Source organism: Schistocerca gregaria, chromosome 4 (assembly GCF_023897955.1).
Source record: "Schistocerca gregaria isolate iqSchGreg1 chromosome 4, iqSchGreg1.2, whole genome shotgun sequence".
Classification (NCBI taxonomy): Eukaryota; Metazoa; Arthropoda; class Insecta; order Orthoptera; family Acrididae; genus Schistocerca; species Schistocerca gregaria.
The window spans coordinates 308,339,369-308,361,884 of NC_064923.1; the positions used below are offsets into that span (position 1 = coordinate 308,339,369).

Below are 22,516 nucleotides of genomic sequence, written 5' to 3' on the forward strand. Positions count from 1 at the left end.
GCTGACGGTATTGTGGAGAACAGTCATACCTGCAAATGCTCTGTCCTCAACAAATCTTCCACTCTGTCCACCTAAAAATCCCACGTATTACTTTTGGACCTCATGCCTCCATTACTCCTTTGAGCATCATTTCCACAACCGAGGAACACCAGCATCCTCGCCATCCCCACGTCCACTGCCTGATAAAGAAAGGCCCTCAGATCACAGAAGAGGTAATGTTTTCCAAACAGTTGTAATCCTGCTTTAGACCTCCGTACAGCCCACCATATCTACTAAGACTCAGGTTCCCCCTACCTCATGCAAGTCTTCATAGTGTCTGCCCCCTCCATCGATCACCTGCTCAAAGGGGAGCCTGATTTACAACTGCCAACAAAGTCGAACCATCCAACCCCCCCCCCCCAGTCCTACCACTGCCAAAAATACCTTTTTTATAATGACCTCACTCCCGAGTCCCTCCATCTGTCCTCACCTTAGAGACCCCACTTTTTCAAACTCTGTCCCAACCTCACCTCCCTACCACCTGAAATAATACCCATCCTAGCTACTCTCAAAACTGCAGGGCTAACCCCCCACCTGTCAAATCAGAATTAACAGTCCCAACCTACTCATCCCAATAATTCTCTCTGCCCAATTCCCAATCCAAAGACATCAACAGATTCTTCACCACTGCCCTCCAAAGTATCCACTCCTAACAACTGAGTACCTTACAACAAATCTCTCTTGCCACTTGCTCCGTTTTCCATCAACATCCAGACCACTTACTCCGAAAACCAAATCCATTTTTTTTCGACCCATCTCTAGCCTCTCGGTTGGTTAGGTTGGTTTCAAAGAAGGAAAGAGACCAAACCACGAGGATATCAGTCCTTTGTTCCTAATAAAACAATGCCACAAGTGTGAGAATAAAATAGATGAGACATGTAACACAAAACGGAAAGAAAGGAAAGACCACAGCAACAAAGGGAAGGCAACAAACACTAAAAGGAACAAACGAGGACAAGAAAACAGAGATATTCAAGAAACAGAAGTGTAAAACAAGGAAGCAGATTACAGTGGCTGGCTGTCCACGAAAATAAAATTGGAAAGCCAGCTACCCTGCAATGCATTAAAACCGTCACTCTAAAAGCGCTAGGGTGGAGGACACAGAGGGACAAAGGACAAGCGCTAAAACTCAGATCGAATGACAAAACCCACCGTCACCGATGAAACATAAAACCAAATCAGCCGATGAGGCGTTGTCTGCTAAAATCAATGATAACGAGTCCAGCAACCGAAGATGAAGTCGCACGGCAGCCAAAGAAGGACACAGCAGAAGAATAGGGGCCACTGTCAACCGGGCGTTGCACCGACAGGTGCGTCTTCACAGCTCAGGAGATAGCTGTGGGTCGCCCATGCATGGGCGATGCGGAGCCTGTAGCGTCCCTGCGAGATGCCCTCATTGACGACTTCCACACATTCGTGGTCCCATTAATGGCTCGCAGTTTGTTGTGCATACCGAGATTTTGCCATTCGGTCACCCAAAGATGAAAATCCTTGTGGCGTAATAACGAATACAGGTCAGTTTCGTGGATGCCCATCTCCAGAATTGGTTTCCGTATAGCCTGTTTGGCCATCATGTCAGCAAGTTCATTTCCTGGGAATCCGAGGTGGCCAGGGGTCCAGAAGAACACTGTTGAACGACTGGACAGTTCCAGGGCACAGATGCACTCCTGGTTAGACGCTACCTAAGGATGACGAGGGTAGCAATGGTCGATAGTTTTCAGGCTGCTCAAAGAGTCAGTACATAATAGAAAAGACTCCCCAGGGCATGAACGGAGATACTTAAGTGCACAAGAAATGGCCACCACCCCTGCAGTGAATACATTGTAGCCATTGGTTAAGGAATGCTGTCCAATATGGCCACCGTGAACGCAGGCAAAGCCAAAGCGAGTATCAGCCATCGAGCCGTCGGTTTAAACCACTTCAGAGCCCCGGAACACGTCAAAAATCGCGAGGAAGTTACAGTGGAGAGCCGAAGGGTTAATAGAGTCCTCAGGGCCACGTGAAAGGTCCAGATGAAGCTGCGGCCAAGGCGTACACCATGGAGGAGTACATGAACGGACCGCACGTAGAGGTGGTAAAGAGAAGGAGTCTAGTTCGGTGTTTCACCACCAGCAAGGTATGATGGACTACGCTTCATCACGTATCTGCCCTGATGCCACCCACTCCGACCTGGGGCCCTCCCCATGGGCGCCACCCAGCCACAGCAAACGCCACCTGGCAGGATTGCCATTGTCGGAAGTTCCAATAACCCAAGGGGATGGCCATCTACCCCTTGGTATACATGGGGCGTTAATGGCGCAGGCATCAGCAGAGCGATCCCTGTGCGGTCAGTCTGCTACAACCAACAGCGTACATGGTGCCTGCACCACAATGGACTGGCTACCGTGCTGGATATCAGGTGCTAAGAAGTCAATGGTCATCATCGACACAAAGTGACAATGCATAGTGCATGGTGGAAAACGTACCCAGGAAGGTATCCTCGCCCAAAATGGGCGGGACTGCAATGCGATGACCAGAAAGTGGGCTAATGACCTCAATGCATGATGGACATGATGCACCATGTAAGGCGCCCTTCCCCAATTGGCTCGCTCTTTGGGAAAATTTTGAAGAATGGAGGTCAAATCCTACAGGGGACCATCACATAAAGGCCGAAACGTGTGAAACTCCTTTCAGTCGCTTCTTGTCACAGGCAGGAATACCTCAGGCCTATTCTAACCCCCAGATCCACACGTGTTGGCACCCTTGTTTATAGCTCTCCATCCCGTCATCCACGCAACATGCTCCCATCCCGGTGCAACAGCAATACAGTATCCTGTACCATAACATCTGCTCCCTACCCACAATCAACCTCTTTCTATGCACACCTTCTCCCAAGATGTTGATACCTTCAGCCTTGATGAAATATTCCTCCAACCATATCACACCTCTCTCTATCCTCGAATGTACAGATAATCCCCTCCCCTGGCCAGATGTGGAGTTTAACTGGCCACCATGAAAACATCTGTTCGGCCACAACTCCCTATCAATAGTCCCACCAAACAACTTATCCTTAGCCTCTTCTTCAAAACTTTAACTGTTACCAGTGATTATTCGACCCTATCCTCCCATCTCCTATGATTTCCTCACCCACATCGCCCATACGTTTTCCTCTTACGTTGTTGTTGGTGATCTTAACATCCATAATAGATCCCCTGCAGAACTCTGGTGGTGGCGTCAGTTTACAGAGCTACTCCAACGTTACGTTGTCCCCATCCCACAGAACACTTGTCCTGAACGCAACACCACCCTAGATGCCATTCTCACATCTGCTAACCTCCCGCAGAAGTCCTTGCCCTAGTTGGAAGTGACCACCTACCGGTCTTCATCGTATCTTAGACACTGACTCGTCCTCATGTGCCCCATTCTCCACCTTCCGAAAATGGTCCACAACTACTCCTGTGCCAACTGCAATGCCGATAAGGAACCTGTAGATGGGAAGCAACACCATGATGTCCCCCATGCCACAGCTTTTCTGCAGCAGACCTTGTCAGATGCTGTATCTGCCTATATTCCTACAAAAGCCATATGTTCTTATCGCCCCACTATACTATCACAAGCTGTTCTCCCCCTTCGTGAATCCTGTCTATTATATATTTCCTCCCTCTGGACTCATTACCGGAACACACTCGCATGGGACCATCAACTACAACAATACATTTGAATTTTACTCCATGCTGAAAAACGCAAGTACTGGCGCCAGACACGTGCCAGACTCAAAGCTACACTCCCAGTTAACTCTTCCAAGTACTGGAAAGCATTCCATCGACTTACTGGAAACCAGCCCATCCCATCCCTCTTTACCTGATCCTTCGCAATAACCTTCCCTTACGTAATGACCTGAGCGAAGCCACTTTGCATCCTATCCGATATATTCTCCACCTCTGATTACCCTCACTTTGGCTAGTCCCTGTTTCCTACTGTTCACAAACGCACAGATACTGTAGTCCACTTTTGGATCCTTGCTTCTGATAATTTACCAAAATACAAGACACCGAATTAAACACCTCTATCACATGAAACAAGTCTTTCACAGGAAACAACACCTGGTAACGTCCGTAGTACCTGTCACCACTTCAAAGAATGCTGTATCTTCTTTTTCACCACCCTTGAAACCCTGTTTAACACTATCCTTTCAACATGGTGCTATTGAACCTGTGAAAAACCTCCAGAGTCCCTCCTTTTCTCAAACCAAACAAACGCCTACCAATACCTCCTTGAACTGCTCCTTTTACCTCACTACAGTGTTTACGAAATGCTTTGAATAGATACTCTCCCAACGCATCCACCACCATCTGCACGAACACCATCTGCATCCTGTTACCCAGTGTAGCTTCCGTCTCTCCCTCGTATGCTGCTCATCACCTTCTGAACCTCACTCCTCTCCCAATAACCGTAAGCCAGCAGACCAGGAACTGCACCACTGAGATGGTTTAGGACACACACGCACTGAAGTGAGGCAGTGCACCATGTTGTATCCACACCCTCTCACAAACAGCCAAGTTTACGTTCTCCAAGAACTCTGAACACTTTTCACGAACCTCTAGCACAAGTGGCCATTCAGATGGACACGTAGAAGATACGGTCCAATGAGATTAGGATAGGATAGGATAGGATATGCTGGATATGGGCGCTCAACAGTGTAGTCTTTAGCGCCCGAACGGAAACAACAACGGACGAGTGTCACTAAAATGCAGCAAGTGCTAAAATAGGACTAAAATTAAAATTGAAAGGCTACATAGGCAGTTTGCACGTCAACAGTTGCAAAGTGGAATGCAGCACATAAAGAGGATAACTGCAAGAGAACGTAGGTGAAATTGTTAAAATGAAGCACATAGCACATGTTTGGAACTGGTCTATTACAAGTATAAAAAGGAGTGGCAAGCCACTCGGCAACACACTAAAAATTCCAACCTAAAATTTTTGGCTGAAGCCCAGAAACATCGCAATGAGATTGTCACCTACATTGCAAGCCAAGGTATTCACAGCTAAACGTACTTGATGGCATGAGTACTAGAGTGTGGAGGTTTTCCTCAACGAACACATGGCTATTCCTGCTGTTGGAAATACCATCACAATCAAATGAGGCCTCGTCAGTAAACAGCCCGATTTGGAGGAACTCTGATCGATCAATCCATTGTTAGAGTAACCACTGACACAATGCGACCCTTAGCGAAAAGTCAGTCAAGTATTGCATGGATTCGTTGTGGGTGATAAGGGTGTAACTGTTGGTAGTGGAGTGCACACCACAGGCTAATATGTGCAGCCCCCCTTTCACAATCAATACGATGAGGACTTATAGTGGGACCGCTGCAACGCGTTCCAGCACCTCCTCTTCAAAATAGGGCGTGCAGGTGGTCCTCATTTTGCCAGTCCCTCGTTCCTTATTTCCAATGAACCAGTCTCCCGCATTCGTAAATCAAGAGAAACACTCGTCGTGACGGATGATGCCTGTTACAAAATCGTTTCCTGTAGGGGCCTTTCAGCAGCGAAGCATTATAACGCAATTTCTCATACACAAGATGCATGTCAGTGCGGAACTGTACCTGTACTGCTCCAACGTGTTCTACTGTGTATGTCTGAACAGCAGTGGGTAACGAACGGGTGCGTCGACACATAGCTCGAGCGTTTGGGATCCCTATCAGTTCGGATTGAGGGAGGACGTAGAAGCAATTGAGAGGCGGACTGCTAGATTTGTTACTGGTGGGTTTGATCATCACGCGAATGTTACGGAAATGCTTCAGGAACTCGGGTGGGAGTCTCTGCAGGAAAGGAGGCACTCTTTTTCGTGAATCACTACTGAGGAAATTTAGAGAACCGGCGTTTTACTGCCGCCAACTTATATTTCGCGAAAAGATCACGAAGACAACATAAGTGAGATTAGGACTCGTACAGGGGCAGTCATTTTTCCCTCGTTCTGCTTGTGAGTGGAACAGGGGAAGAAGATACTAGTTGTGGTACGAGGTACCCTCCGCCACGCACCGTGTGGTGGATTGCGGAGTATGTATGTACATGAAGCACATTCTGTCATGGGACAATGTAAATACAACAGAGCCACCTTATGGACTAGTAAACAGAACCTGCATCATGACTTCCTAGTCATCAGGCGCGTCGTCCTGTTTTCCTTGCTTGAAATAAAGAATCTGAACAACACAGTACGTGTTAAGTTGTAGGCATGTTACTTGTAAATAAGCTAGAAAACGGTAATGCTAGACAAAACAGCAGAAAATTTTCCTATCTCCTTAACTTAGATGCACCGACACCAGGTGCACGCTCTTACGGAAACACCCTGCGTAATCTGTTTATATGCGTTCCTAGCGTTAGCATTAGTAGTGACTCATCTGTTTTCTATGTAGTGTAATAGCACTTTGTGAAAACCACCCCCCTGCGTGTATCCGAACTGAGCCACCGGTTATTCGTAAGGTGAGCTGCAGAATGGCGTAACATTGTAGATCACTCTGTAATTACAGCTTGTAACACATTGGGATAGAGATAGCTGGGCTCGGCAGCTCGCTTGACTACCTTCCCCATGACATCTATCTTCCTCCACTTATTCGCCTCAGGCCCGTTACAACCTCACAACAATTCGTTACTTACCACTGTTCTGCTGTGCTTAAACGACCTCATGTGAGAATTTTATACTTGTAAAACACTATTTTTAATATTAAACGATTTTTCCATCCCCCGAAACAAGTCAGCGACTAGTTCTACAGAAAACAGAACTTTTTTATAGAAAATTTTGTACAGTTGGAGAAATCGACCGTGTAGGAGCATTCACTGAGTGTTATCGATGACATCACAAAATTCGCCGACACGAAAGCTCTTTTCGTGGACGTCTGCATGTATACTCTGCAATTTTCACTTAAGTGCCTGGCAGAGGGTTCATCGAACCATTTTCATACTACTTCTCTACAATTCCATGCTCTAATGACACAAGGGGGAAAAGTAACACCTAAATCTTCCCGTTCGAACTCTGATTTCTCTTATATTATTATGATGATCATTTCTCCCTACGTAGGTGAGTGCCAACAAAATATTGATAAGTTGGTGATTGAAATTTCGTAAATAGACCTCGCCGCAAAGGAAACCGCCTTTGTTTCAGTGACTGCCACCCCAACTCGCGTATCCTATCAGTGACACACTCACCCCTATTGCGTGGTAACACGAAGCAAGCTGGCCTTCTTTGCACTTTTTTTGATGTCCTCCGTCAATCCAACCTAGTAAGGATCCCACACAGAACACCAATATTTCAGCAGAGGACGGGCAAGTGTAAGGTAGGCTGCCTCTTTAGTGGGTGTGTCGCAACCTCAATGTTCTTCCAACAAAGCACAGTCTGTTTCGCCTTCCCCACAATATTATCTATGAGGTCTTTCAAATTTAAGTTGCTCGTAAATGAAATTCCCGGGTATATAGTCGAATGGACAGCCTTTATATTTGTGCGATTTATCGCATACCCGAAATTTATCGGATTTCTTTTAGTATCCATGTGCATGACTTCAGACTTTTCTTTGTTTGGTGCCAATTTCCACTTTTTGCACCATACAGAAATTCACTCTAGATCATTTTGTAATTGGAATTGATTGATGAATTTATTAGACGGTAAATTACAGCGTCATCTACAAACAAACTAAGCGAGCTGCTCAGATTATCACGTAGATCATTTATGTAAATCAGGAACAGCAGAGGGATTATGTCACTACCTTGCGCAACGCCAGATATCACTTCTGTTCTACTCGATGATTTACCGTCTATCAGTACGAACTGTGACCTCTCTGAGAGGAAATCACGAATCCAGTCACGCAACTGAGACGATACTCCACATGCACGCAATTTGATTAATAGTCGCTTATGAAGAACGGTATCCGAAGCCTTCTGGAAATTTAGGAATATGAAATATATCTGAGATCCCTTGTCGACAGCACTCATTACTTCATGGGAACACTGAACTAGCTGCGTTGCTTGAGAGCGATATTTTCTGTTTATCTATCAATAAGTCATTTTCTTCAAGGTGATTCATAATGTTCTAGTACAGTATATGCTCCAAAATCCTACTGCAAATTGAGGTCAGTGATATGAGTCTGTAATCCAATGGGTTACTCCTACTTCCTTTCTTTAATATTTATGTGGCCTGCGCTACTTTCGTCTATAGGAACAAACCTTTCGTCAAGTGAGCGGTTGTATATGTCTGCTAAAAAAGGCGCTATTGTGTCTGAATACTCTGAAAGGAACCTGATTGGTGTACCATCTGTACGGGAAGACTTACCTTTCTTAAGTGATTTTAGTTGTTTCGCAACACGTAAGATTACTTTTATGTCGCTCATTCTAACAGCTGTTCTGGTTTCGAATTCTGGAATATTTACTTCGTCTTCTTTCGTGAAGGAATTACGGAAAGCTGTTTAGTAACTCCGCTTTAGTGGCACCATCATCGGTAATATTTCCATCATTATCGAGGTGTGACGGTATGGACTGTTTTTTGCCAGTAGTATACTTTACATACGACCAGAATCTCTTTGGGTTTTCTACCCTATTCTGAGACAATGTTTCATTGTGGAAACCATTAAAAGCATCTGTCATTGACGTCCGCCCTAATTTTCGAGCTTCCGTGAAATTTAGCCAGTCTTGGGTATTTTGCGATCTTCTGAATTTGGCATGGTTTTTTCGTTGCTTCTGCAACAGGGTTCTGTGTACCATGGAGGATCAGTCCCATCTCTAATTAACTTGTGCGGTATGAATCTATCTATAGCTTTATCTTTGAATTTGAGCCATATCTGATCTACACTTACATGATTAGCTTGGAAGGAGTGGAAACTCCTAGCAAGGCATCAAGCGAATTTTTATCCGCTGTTTTAAATAGATATATTTTGCGTTTATTTTTAGTGGTTTTGGTTGATATGGTTTTGAGCCTCGCTACAATGACCGTTTGTTCACTAATCCCTGGATCCGGCATGAGGCTCTCCATTAGATCAGCATTATTTGTGGCTAAGAGGTCAAGTGTGTTTTCACAACCATTTACAATTCGTGTGGGCTCACGAACTGATTGTTCAAATAAATTCTCACAGAAAACGCTTAGTACGTTTTCGGAAGATGTTCACTGTCTCCCACCGGCTTTGAACATGTATTTTCGCCAACAAATCGAAGGTAGATTGAAGTCTCCACCAATTATAACTGTTTGAGTGGCGTACTTATTTGTAGTGGGATTCCAGTTTTCTTTGAACCGTTCAGCTATTATGTTATCTGAGTCGGGTGTTCGGTAGAAGGAGCCAATTATTATTTTGGTATAGCTGTTGAGTATAGCCTGTACCCACAGTAATTCGTAGGAACTATATTTCAACTTCGGTACAAGATAAACTACTACCAACAGACTCAAACACACCACCACCTTTATTTAATCCATCCTTTCTGAACACGGTTTGCGCCTCTAAAAATTTCGGCACAATTTATCTCCGGCTTCAGCCAGCTTTCTGTTCCTGTAACGATTTCAGCTTCAGTGCTTTATCAGAACTTTAAGCTCTGGTACTTTTCCAACACAGCTACGAGTAGAGTTACCACATACGCTTGATCGGGGAAGCCATACACAAACATGAAGAGGAAACTAGCTTTAAGCTCAAGGTGAACGGATCCTGGATTCCTGTGCTGCGCCGAACGACCATTGCATCGGCCCGGGGGGGGGGGGGGGGTTGATTAGCATTGAGGTCCGGTGTGCTAGACAGCTTGTGGATTGTTTTTAAGGTGGTTTTCCATCTGCCTCGGAGAATGCGAGTTGGTTCCCCTTATTTCGCCTCAGCTACACTGTGTGGGCGATTACTGCGCCAACACCATCTCCACGTACGCGTATACCTTACTCTGTCACGCAAACGTTTGGGTTTACACTCGTCTGGTATGGGACGTTCCTGGGGGTCCACGGTAGGCCAAACCGCACAATAACCCTGGGCTCAGTTTGGGGCGGCAGTGGGTAGGTGGACTGCTGTAGCCTGTTAGGTTGTGAACCAGTGAGGGCTACAGCAGGGACGACGCTCTCCGTTGTTTCTATGTCCCTGTTTCAGTACATACATAATACAAGGCCCTCCAGTGTTGGCGAGCCAGGTGCACATAACCTGTTACTGCGAGCTCGACTCCAGTCTACCACTAGCACTCGAGGGTGAAGCTTTGACAACGTTGGCCACGCGTGCTGGCGAACATCAGAACCCTAGATAGAAGCCAACAGGCAGTTTGTCAGTGAGTGGCCGCTAAAGCCTCAACCAATTTGCAAGTTTCATGTAGTTCATTTTAAATTAATTATAAAACAATCTAGATCGCAAGGCACGTTTGTTAAAAGGTGGCCGGTTTCGATCATTAAATTATCATCCTCAGACGTTTGAGTGTAACAACAGATGATATCAAAGAGGATTACGTAGAAAGAATTAAAATTATGTATAAAATTAGAACTCTGCTGTAACCATATTGATGGACAACGGCTGTGCCAGGAGTAGGAACACAGATTCCATCTCCAGTCATAGTTCAGTGTGAGTATACCTATGTTTTGTAATTTTATAGCGAATTTTAAGTACTTCTTACTTATCCCTCTAGTTTATATCCTGTATTATATTACAGTTTAACGTCTTAGGCTGATAATATAATGATCGATGTCAGTCACCTTTTAATAAAGGTGCCTTGTGATATAAACAGTTTTATAATTAATCATCTTGGTATTGAAGCTCTTTTTTTCCGTGTTTGCTTTAACAATACATATGTTTTTGGATATGGTCCGCCTTTAGCAAAACACAGTTTTGTTTTATAACCCATTGGGTTATAAAACAAAACTGTGTTTTGCTAAAGGCGGACCATAAAAACATATGTATAGTTTTATAATTCATTTCAAATGCTATTTTGTAATCTCTCAATTTCTCCAACAATGTTTTCTATCACTTATGCAACAACAAAGAAGTGACCTTTAAATGGTGTCCCCTCCCCCTCTCAACACTCTTAGCCCACCGTTCAGGAGATTTAGTATGTTTTTCATGGCCCCTCGCCCGTATCACTGTACTTTTTTTGTCTTCACTGACGACTAAATGTCAGTATCGCAAGCCCTTGACCAGACTATTGGCTACAAAGGCTTTCCGACCTTGGCGTTATGTATCCGACTGTAGGCGTCACATACCTTGGCACTTCTGACCAACCGGTTTTCCACCGTGATATTATAACACTATAATGAGAATTTAATGCTGCCTATTTAAATTAACCACTGTATAAAGGCATTTTTTCTCACACAAGGGGTGCCAAGTACAACACTATTACAGTATACAAGGGAATGAATGTTCCAAATACCGTCTGCTACAAGGGTACACGAAAAGACGCTGTCTGTGATTTACATATGAAGGTCCACTGTGTCCACCCCTCACTTCCTCTAACTGAATTGTAGGCAATTTGCTTACCTCGCGTCTTGTAGACTTTGCCTCCAACTGGTTCTCGCTTGGTCCAGAGCTCCGACACTTGTGCAGTTCACAGTGCATAATAATGTGGCAAGGGGGTAGGTTTAAAAATGGAGCAGCCAGGTTGGCCGAGAGCGCTAATGCGCTGCTTCCTGGACTCGGGTAGGCGCGACGGCCATGGATCGAATCTGCCTTGCGGCTTAATGACGGAAGCCTGGATGTGGTTTTTAGGCGGTTTTCCACATCCCACTAGGTGAATACTGTGAGGGTTCCCGCGTCCCAGCTCAGTTACACGGCTGACAGACAGCTGGGATACACTAATTCCGTCGCAGGGGATAGGGGGTGGCGGCAGGAAGGCCATCTGGCCACCCCTTAAATTAACCTTGCAAAATCTGATTAACCATGCCAACCCTGCTTCATTGCGGGAAAACAGCACAAGCAAAAGAAAGGGGGAGGTTTAAAATGCTTAAGCAGAACAGCAAAGTTTTAGGATGCCAACTAACTGTTTCATTTCACCAGTCTCAAAATTAGTAGAACTATTTCTACAGCAGGTCTATACTTAATATTCATAAAGAGATTCCCGGTCATTAATCATTAGTTCCCAAGTACCGCAAAAGCCTCAAAAATACTTTGCACGTTCTCAGAATCAAAATGACATCGCACAATATGTTTTCCGTGGCAGCTTTACCAATTCCCTCTCTATGCGTTTTGCCACCTCAAAAACCGATCGTAAACTGCCTTGGATTAACACAACATAGCACAAGTACGCCATCCAAGGTAATTTTCCAACAAACTGTTCCATTTTTACACGGGATCACGTTTCGTACATGGCTTCACGTATTGCTTCCTCAGAAACGTATCTTAGACTGCTAGTGAGCTATCTTAACAGTTTGGCGCCTGCTCTCTCAGGGAGCGCTGGCAATTGGTCCATCCTTTCCATCAGTAAGCACCGACAGTGCCTAAAATTTGTAATTAGCATTTCCTTATGAACTACGTGAAGTTGAAATTATTGTTAACAAGTTTCCAGTACAAGTAATGTTATCAGCACGGTTGGAGCTTTATACTAATGTCCGAACTTTATATCTAAATTATAAAAGATTCGCTTCTTGGCACCCAGTGTGTTTGCTGAATTCCCACTGTTTCTCTGCTCAAATTTAATCAACGTGGAGAGGGATGTGCCATAAACGCCACAGAATTTCGGACCAGACCTACCTACACAGTTGATTTTCCCCAGACGTTCACCAACAGCGGATGTGTTGTTGCCTTGGATGTCAGGTGTTCTGTTCCTTAATGAACTGTTCAGTATTTCAGTAGCGTGATCAGTACTAACGTGTAAGTGGTATTGTCTTCTCGTAACTGCAAAATCAAATCAGCTAACATCTACGCTGTTGCCAGCCGGCAACATAGTGGCGTTTGGACTGTGTGCAGTGTTTCGTATGCGAATCTGACCTATTTGACAAATTAATAAAAAATAATACGAATGATGATTACTACTGATCTGCATTAATGTAAGTATTAGTGTATCATTTCAATCTTATATAATTCTTTCTTTATGGGCAACAATTTTAGTAGGTACGAGGGTAATCCCAAAAGTAAGGTCTCCTATTTTTTTATAAATACAGAACAATGTTTGTGTGGCAGTTGGTCACACAGTTATGAAGAGTGTTTCATGCGCTGTGAGTAAACATGCGTACGCCACGCTGAGAATCTCAGTCTTGGCTTGGCAGCCGTTGAGAATGGAGCTCCCGTTGGATGTTACCGCCAAGTGCTAATTGCGCGCAGTTATTTGGTTTTTGAAGTCAAAGGGCACTGCGCCGATTGAAATCCATCGCCAGTTGACGGAAGTGTATGGTGAGTCTTGCATGGATGCCAAAAATGTTAGTAAGTGGTGTAGAGAGGTTGCAGCTGGTCGGACCGAAATTCACGACGAACAAAGGATAGGGAGACCGTTAATTTTTGAGGAGACAGTGCTGAAGGTTGAGCAAAGCATGCGTGAAGATCGGCGGATCACCGTGGATTATCTCTGTATGTTGGTTCCTGAGGTTTCCCGAAGCTCGCAGAATTTTCAACGGAAACATTGAATTACCGGAAGGTGTGCGCAAGATGGGTGCCACGCAAGCTGACTGAGGACCACATGCGCTAACGAGTTTATGCTTCCCTCGCATTTCTTTACCGCCTTGCAGCCGAACAGGATTCAATTGTCAAGCGTGAAGAAACCTGGGTATACCACTTTACACCTGAGGCAAGCAACAATCATGCCATTGGCGGCATCCTCCGTCGCCAAAGCCGCGAAAATCCAAACAAACACAGTCTGGCGGTAAAGTCATGACAACCTTTCTTTTGAGATCGGAAAGGGGTATTGTTGGTCGACTTTATGCCCACTATGGCCACAGTTAACGATGACAGGTACTATGGGACAGTGAAAAAACTCAAACGGGCAATTCAGAACCCGAGAAGAGGAATGTTGAGCAAGGACGTACCCATTCTCCATGACAACGCTCGCCCACACATCGCTCGGCAAACCCTTGCTCTCCTGCAACAGTTTCAGTGGAAAATTATCACTCACCCACCCTATAGTCCTGGCTTGGCGCCCAGTGACTATCACCTGTTCTCTAAGTTAAAAGAACATTTGACCGGAAAGCGATTCATCTCCGACGACGAGGTGAAATAAGAGGTTCGTAACTTTCTGAACGGCATGGTGGCGAACTTTTATGACTTGGGCATACAAAAACTGCCACAGCGTCTACAAAAATGCATCGACAGACATTGTGATTATGTCAAAAAATAGGTAAATGTTCAAGCTGTAAACTGATGTAAACCACTGTAAAAAATAAACAGGTCTTCGTACTTCTAAAAAAATAGGAGACCTTACTTTTGGGTTTACCCTCGTATAACCAACCTTCTTTAAAACCTATTGTGATACATTAGTATTATTTTGATTGTTACAGAAGTACTGGAAAGAATATTAGCTATGTACTTAAAATATGGATTCTTCACCTAGAAACGCTAAGCATCTTCAGGGTTCTTGTGCTTTTACATCTACATGATTACTGCGCAATTCACCTTTAAGTGCCTAGCAAAGGGTTCATCGAACCACGATAAGCCATTTCTCTACCGTTCCACTCTCTAACGGCACACGGAAAAAAATGAACTTAAACCTTCCTGTGCGACCTCCGGTTTCTCTCGTTTTATTATGATGACAGTTTCTCCTTATGTACTAGGGCGCAAACAAAATATGCCCACATTCTGAGGAGTTACTGTTACCGAAATTTCGTGTGAAGGTCCTACCGCCGTGAACAGCGCATTTGTTTTAAAGTCTGTCACCGTAATTCGTGTGTCTCGTCTGTGGCACACACTTCCTCACTTCGCGATAATACAGAACGATTTGTCCTCTTTTGAACTTTTTCGAAATCCTCCTCCAATCCTACGTCATGCGGATCCCAGCCGCACAGCAGTACTCCAGGAGGAGGTGGACACACAGTGTAAGAAATCTCTTTCGTAGACCTAATACATTTTCTGAGTTCCGCCAATAAATCGCAGTCTGGTTTGCTCTCCCCACAACATTACCAGTGTTATCGTTCCATTTTAGCTTATTTGTAATTTTCATCCTTAAGTATTTAGTAGAATTTACAGCCTTTAGGTGTGCGAGATTTATCGTGTAAACGAAATTTAGCGGATTTCTTTTAGTGTTAATATCAAGGACATCTTACTTTTCATTATTTTGAGTCAACTGCTACTTTTTGCATGGTACAGAAATCTTGTCTAAATCATTTAGCAGTTTATTTTGATTAGCTGGTTACTTTACAAAACGGTGAATGACAGCATCGTCTGAAAACCAAGATGGCTGCTTAGATTGTCTCCTAAATCGTTTATTTAGATCACGAACAACAGAGGGCCTTTAACACTTTCTTGGGGAACGCCAGATACTACTTCTGTTTTACTTGACTTTCTGTGAAGAACTATCTACGACCATTCTGACAGCTCACTAATCCAACCTTACGACTGAAGGTTTGATTAGAAGTCGCTTGTGAGGAACGTTGTCAAGTATTCTGGGGATCTACAAAAATATGGAATCAATGTAACATCCTATGTCGATAGCACTCACTTGGAAAGAATAAAGAGCTAGTTGTTCTTCACAAGAACGGTATTTTCTGAATCCGTGTCGGTTGTCAATTGTTTTCTTCGAGATAATTTGTAACTTTCGAACACAGTAGACATTCCAAAATCGACGTTAATGATACGGGAGGATAAAAAAGGGAAATGCACTGCCATGATTTTCCAGTTGTATTAGTTAAGTAGGCGGCGAACACCAGGTCAGATTTACGGTTTATTCATCTTTAGTGTGAAGAATGATGGGGGTGAAAGCTCTTATTCAACACAGTAATGGCAAGAAACATCTTTTACTGTTACTACTGAAAATGATTCAGGCAGCATTAGAAAATTTCCTGTTCCACTTTCTGAAGATTTTGAAGAGAAAGTAGCTGAAGTTTAACTCATTAAAATCTGCCACTCGCTAAGACATGAATACAGTTACGTTTCCTGACTGGCAAACAATTTAGATTCCGTATTATAAAATGGCGGCATTGGCTTCAAAGTTGTAGTTAGATAGAACAAAAATGGAGACACACGAGTAAAGTTTTGGGGCAATATTATATAGGAACGGTCATAAGAAAACAAAGATCTTAATATTCCATTTTAGTATATATTGACACTACCAACATCAGTAAAAACAATTGTTCCCATCTGCAGTTATTTTCTTTGATGAAGGAATAGTATATTACCTATTTAGATTGTTATAAAGTACCGGATGTGGATCAGTCTACCAGGAAAACGATTATCAAAGCGTTGCAAAAACTTCGTCTAGAGCTTACTAATGTTATAGATAGTGCTGACTATGCTTCGGTCAATTGTAGGTTAGGTGATTAATGTTTAACGTGCCGTCGATGATGAGGTCATTAGAGCTGGAGCTCAAGGACGGAATAGGGTGGTATGGTGAAGGGAACCGGCCGTGCCTTTTCAAAGGGACTATCCCGGCATTTAACTGAAGCAATTAGGAAATTAGGAAAAACCTAACTCGACATTGCTGGACGCCAGTTTGAACTGTCGTCGTTCCGAATGGAAGTCCAATGTGCTAACTCTGTCAATTGTAGTCACACTTGCTTGGTGTTTCAGAAGTTACAAAATCTCATCCTAAAAATCGTTCAAGCTTACTGCTGTTATCCTGTGTTGCATAATGCAGCAAAACACTACATGAAATTGCCTTAATATTGAAAGTCTCGTTGGAATGTTTTTGGTGAATTTTCTGTCAGTGCTGAAAGAGTGGAAGTGCTTAAGGCTTTGACCTAAAACTACTACACTATCAGTTAACCATTATGCACACCGCGCAATAAAATAGATTCGCAAATAAGATCAGATCAAGGAGTTGAAAGGTAGCCATAAAGGATACTGATAGGACGTTGTCATGGTTGAGACTGAATAAAACTCAAACAGATAGCCATGCCGTATAGTTAGGCGAGCAACAGTTAGGTGAGCAACTTTAGAGCCAGCTGTGGAAAGACTTCTGCTTGATTGGAGAGCAGTCGAAGGGTATTTCCTGCAAGAGTGCAGGAAGCTTATCTGATCTTTTGTTGCTAGTGAACGAATTGGACTGCTACTTTTATTTTGTACGTAGTTAACTAAATTTCGTAAACGTAATAAAGTTCTGGAACCCAACTACATACACTTTGTAGAATTATATCTTATCACATTGAAAGATATTAGATCACGGAAAAAAAATTGTTTTTTCGCAGTAGAAGTTAAGGGAGGAATGTGAAAACCAAAAGAGGCTGAGAAAATAAATTCAAAAATGAAGCTCTCATAGCTGAACATATAAACTGCTTTGACTACGAAAACCAACCTTTTCAAATTTTCTGTTAGGCGATGTGGGAATAACGACCATATACGAAAGACTGAGTGTACAAACCAGAGTGTGTATATACGAAGATCTGTACACTAACTGAAACTCTGGTGGATGTAAAAGCTTGACTTTGTAATTGTTCTAAGGTCAAGTCTTTAGTCCAACTTCTTTTCATGGTAAACGCTTTTAACAGAGAAGAAACGCCCAACATACAAATTATCGGAAGGATAATAGTGGTTCCATGCAACAATGCGTATAAAAGTATTCTGTAGCATGACATACGATCTGACGCTAAGAAACAAATTAAGTATCTATGTAGTGAAAGAATTATGTATTCGTTGTAATTTGAAGTTTGTAGCACTTTTACCACAAATTTAAAGGTAACAAAAATTTGCTGAAAGCCTTCGCTAGCAATAACAAATTTAATTTTTAGTGGTCACCAAGAGTGTTATTGTGTTCACCTTCAGCTCAGCAAATTATTTCGCCCAGCAATGTTCAGGTCAATTTAATGTGGCAACCCTATTTGTCATCGTAAGTCAGCAGTGCTCTCGCAGACGGCCTTCGTTTTCGTGCAGTTTCGTAAGCTACTTGAGTGCTACTGGTTTGTAGTAATGTAAAGAAGTAACAACTAAAATGTGTTCAAGGACTGTCATCGCACATGGAATGTGGTAACTATCTATGCTACCTGGTTGTGCGGGATTTCCGTACAGAATAAATACCGAGGGCCTTTCAAAAATTTCAAATTGTGGAATCGTAGCTGAACAGCAATCTTCCTTGTCCACCTGACGAAAAAGATGTGCACATTGAGAAACGAATGTATAACTTTAGGAAGAGCGTACACGCAAAGAAAATGCAGGTTTTTCAGTTTTTTTTAAAAGAATTTCACGTCGCAAATGTGCCAAATCTTGAGAATTCCAAGACCACTGTTTAGAGGAGCTGTTGGTACAACCTAGAAACCTGGCTATAGTTCGGAGGTTCAACTGAGTGAAAAGATTTTGAAATTAAGCGAAGATAATAGATTTTTGAAAGGTAACGATGGGTCCATGCTTATGGCCGGAACATTTGACATCTGTTCGAAAGAGTTCAAACTGTAGACAATATAAGTCGACAATTTCTTGACGAGGTAAAATTCTTCCCATAGGCAGGGGGTTCACACGACATTATTAGAATACTTTCGACCAGGAACTGGTACAACTCTTGACACAGAACAGCAACTGGAATCTCAACAGCTCAGAAACAGCGCGTAAAGTTACTGCAGAATGTCGCTGGATATGACTACTCGCAATCAACGACGCTGGAATAAATTTCTCACACTTTAAGCATCACATGAAGATAACACAAAAATGGTTCAAATGGTTCTGAGCACTATGGGACTTAAAATCTGAGGTCATCAGTCCCGTAGAACTTAGAACTACTTAAACCTAACTAACCTAAGGACATCACACACACCCATGCCCCAGGCAGGATTCGAACCTGCGACCGTAGCAGTCGCGTGGTTCCGGACTGAAGCGACTAGAATCGCTCGCCCACCGCGGCCGGCGATAACACAAAGGACAGATTTTTCCGTTATTGACCCAAAACTACTACACTATCAGTTAACCATTATGCACACCGCACAATAAAATAGATTCGCAAATAAGATCAGATCAAGGAGTTGAAAGGTAGCCATAACGGATACTGATAGGACGTTGTCATGGTTGAGACTGAATAAAACTCAAACTACATCATTTATCACCCAAGATATTTAAGTGAAATACATCTGAATCGAGACGCAAAACAGTTACTATAACTTTCCTGAAAGAGAATGTGTCAATTTCCTTCCGAAATTCATAAATACGCTCTCTGATACTTTTTGTTACTAACTATGAGGAATTTTCAGTAGAAAATTCATACGTACTCACAGCCCAGGGGCTCAGACGAGTGTGTACCGCTCCGTGTACTGGGACTATCTGCTGGCGCGCTTAAACCTACTCACGGTTGGGGCAATTTATCGTCCGGGTCGACCAGTTTCACCTTCAGGTGTCACGACCGACTCCATTAAGTGGTTGCAGCGCCGCCCCGTCGTTGTCAGTTGTTTGTAAGGTCTTTGAGTTTATGTGCTACGAGATCCTGTTTCTTTTTACAAAGAAACAAAAACGTGATTTGCACTGGCTGTAAAATGGCCAAAAATGCCGAGAGAAAGCTGTGAGCAAACGAGGGGCTAAAGCACTGGAAGAAATTCACCCACGTTCTATTACTTATGCGGCTTGGAGCTGACGATTTTTCGTAATTATCTAAGAACTGATGAATGATGAATTTCGTAGTTGCTGAACATCATCAAACGAATGTTAACTAAAACGATTACAGCCTCTCTCGTGGCTGTAAGCTGCGAGGAAAGTCTGTTAACTACATTATCGCTTCTAGCCTCTGGCAGAAGTTTAGAATACCACCAATTCAGCACTGTAGTATCGCCACAGTTATTAACTAAAATGATTCCTGTACCCCGCAACGTGATTTGTAGTTGACTGAGGAAATACATCGTGCTGAAGCAAAATAGATAAAACAAATGGCGTTCATATAAACGTAATTGAATTATGTAAACAGCATAAAAGATGATCTGTAAATTTCAGAAAATCGACACATGCTGGTGGTGTACATCACCTAATAAAAATAACAACAGATACAAAAAAAATGAAGCATTTAGTAGTCGACAGAACTGTAAAAAGTATACCACACTTTGCTCTTCGTAGCAGAGGACTAGATATAGACTGGACGTTCAAATGGTTCATTTCTTGCGTCTCGATTGGTACACTCCTCACACGACGTGTCCTCTTAAACTCTCTCCGTACCCGCTATCTTTAAAGTTTCACCTGCCTCGCATATATGTTAGAAACCATTTAATCCTGCCTGCAGTGACAAAAGATGAACCTTTTGTTGGGCGGTTGGCACGACAGCACTACACATGGTTCAGTTGGTTGGGTGGAGTGAGGGGGGTGGGGGGGGAGGGTGAGGTTCACCTGGGGTGCTCCTAAACGCCAGACATCCCAACAAGTCCTGCAGTTATGGAACTTTCTTTATTTATTTATTTATTTCATTAACAGTACAGAGTAACCCACCGCCTTGAAATGTAAGGTGGGTCGGATGCTTCTGAATCTAATAGCATAGACTTCTCATTGTCACAGTCTTATTGGTATACAGTTGTTAATGCTTTTTTAAATAATATAAAGAACATAATATAAAGATTTCTCTGAGGTTACACCGAATTGAATGCTTAACAATTGTTAAAAGGGTTCCATATAATTTGTTACTACTTACCCGATGAGAATATCATTTAATTTATACAATGCGAATGTCACAGAAAAAAAAGAAAAAAACGTAACACAATGAGAGTGGTTAAGAATAATTTGTAGTTTATAGAGGGAAGTGATATGCTGTATTTGGATGAGTAATACAGTCTAAGTAGCATGTTGGTTAGTAATGGCCTATTTCTATCTATTTCAGATGAGAAGGTCTCGGTACAACCTTGAGCTATTCCCATCTGATATGGTTTGGGCTAATGTATGTTTACACATATTATACAGATTAAATGCTGATTGAGCACGTCATACATGGAATACAGGAATTTTAGCTTCACATGAGAAATACACTTATGTTTGTAACTTGTTAGTTGAAATAGAATATAGTTCATTGCTAACTGAATGCATTATTCCTTAAATAACTTAATACATTACTGATATATGAAATTCATTGGTTGTAGCTTTGAATAGAGAAGAGAATATACTTCTGTCTGCACACAATAACCGAGCAATACATGACTGCTTGTGTGTAGTATACTTTAAACACTATGCAGGATGTCATTGGGGAGGAGGAGCCTCGGAATAAAAGTTCTTTGAGCCTTCTCCTCGCAAGCGACAATACCTTATTACAGTAGTCTGAGTATGTGGTGCTGGTGTTTATTTGTTTTATGATTGTTATTTTGTTTGTGACTGTGTTGTGGCATGCAGTGTCATACACTGTTGATTTTGGTCCCTTATATGTTGATCCCTTCTGATTCATGTTCACTTAGCGTTCCTTCTTCGGTTTCGGAATATGTGGTCGTGTTTGTGTCCTCCCATGTGGTTTGTTGTGTTGTTTGTGCTTGTCTACGCCTCCTTCCATATGGGTTTTGGCGCTTGTATTCTTGGTGCAGAGTGTTCGGTACAATATCGGCTACGCTATTTATTTTGTTCCAGTCATCGGGATTACGTATTATTCTGGCGATGTCATTGTCGTTCTGTATAGGTCTCACTTGTGCTAGCGTGTTGCACAGCCGTGTGACATGTTCTGGTGTCCCAGTTTCTCCGCATACGCATACTGCATCGTTAATTAGTCCTAGACAGTTTAAATGTACCGGATACGGCCCCTGGCCTGTCAGGAAATGGACCATCCCCCTGCTTGGGTCGGCTTGTTTCAGTTGTAGTCTTTCGTGTACATCAGGAAAGAAATAGTGTACTCTCTCTGCCATGTTTGAATCCGCCATTGTTTCATTTGTGTTTTGTTCATAATGATGGTTCCTATAATTTCGGTGACTTTATCGACCCTGTCCCTCTTGAGCCAGTAAAGTGCAGCTCTATAACGTATTGTTATGTCTATAGGGCAGGTCCCCATCACAACGCAAAGTGCCTCTAGTGACGTGGTGTTGAAGGCTCCGCTCATTCTCAGAAGTACACTACGTTGACCTCGTATTGCAATTGTCTTGTTAGCCTGTATGTTCAGTCTGTGAGCCCAAGCACTTGCGGCGAAGCATGTGATGGATTCAAATATCGCGATGTGGTAGGTCCTAATCGTCTTAATAGGTAATTTGTACTGAGTTGTGTTTAGTCTTGCTAGTTTGTGCACAATTTTGGAGGCTTTGTCAATCGTCAATTTTATATGGTGGTTGAAAGTCTGTTTTTCTTTCAGATGCAGTCCGAGGTAACGTGTGGCTTGCTTCCTCTGTATGCTGATATTGTCTAATTTTAGAATTGGATTCCTCTGTGTCTCTCAGAGCAGTAAATATAAAGTTTTGTTGGGAGCTATTTTTAATTTATTTTCTGAAGCAGTTGCGTGCATTTTGTCTCTACTGCTGCTCTCGAGTTGGCTGACACCATTATGAGCTGGTCATCTGCGTAGGCCACCA

General features: G+C 42.9%; 1 protein-coding gene across 2 annotated transcripts in view; it reads right to left on the bottom strand.

Annotated features, from left to right (window-relative positions):
- LOC126267115 (juvenile hormone acid O-methyltransferase-like) overlaps window positions 1–19,391 on the bottom strand; it is a 94,446-nt gene extending 75,055 nt beyond the window's left edge. The window contains exon 1 of one of the 2 annotated variants that reach the window (XM_049972026.1): window positions 19,277–19,391. The gene's annotated coding sequence lies outside the window, so the exon portion shown is untranslated. The remainder of the gene's footprint in view (window positions 1–19,276) is intronic. The other variant, XM_049972027.1, reaches the window with a different exon arrangement.
- Window positions 19,392–22,516: the final 3,125 nt, after the last annotated feature.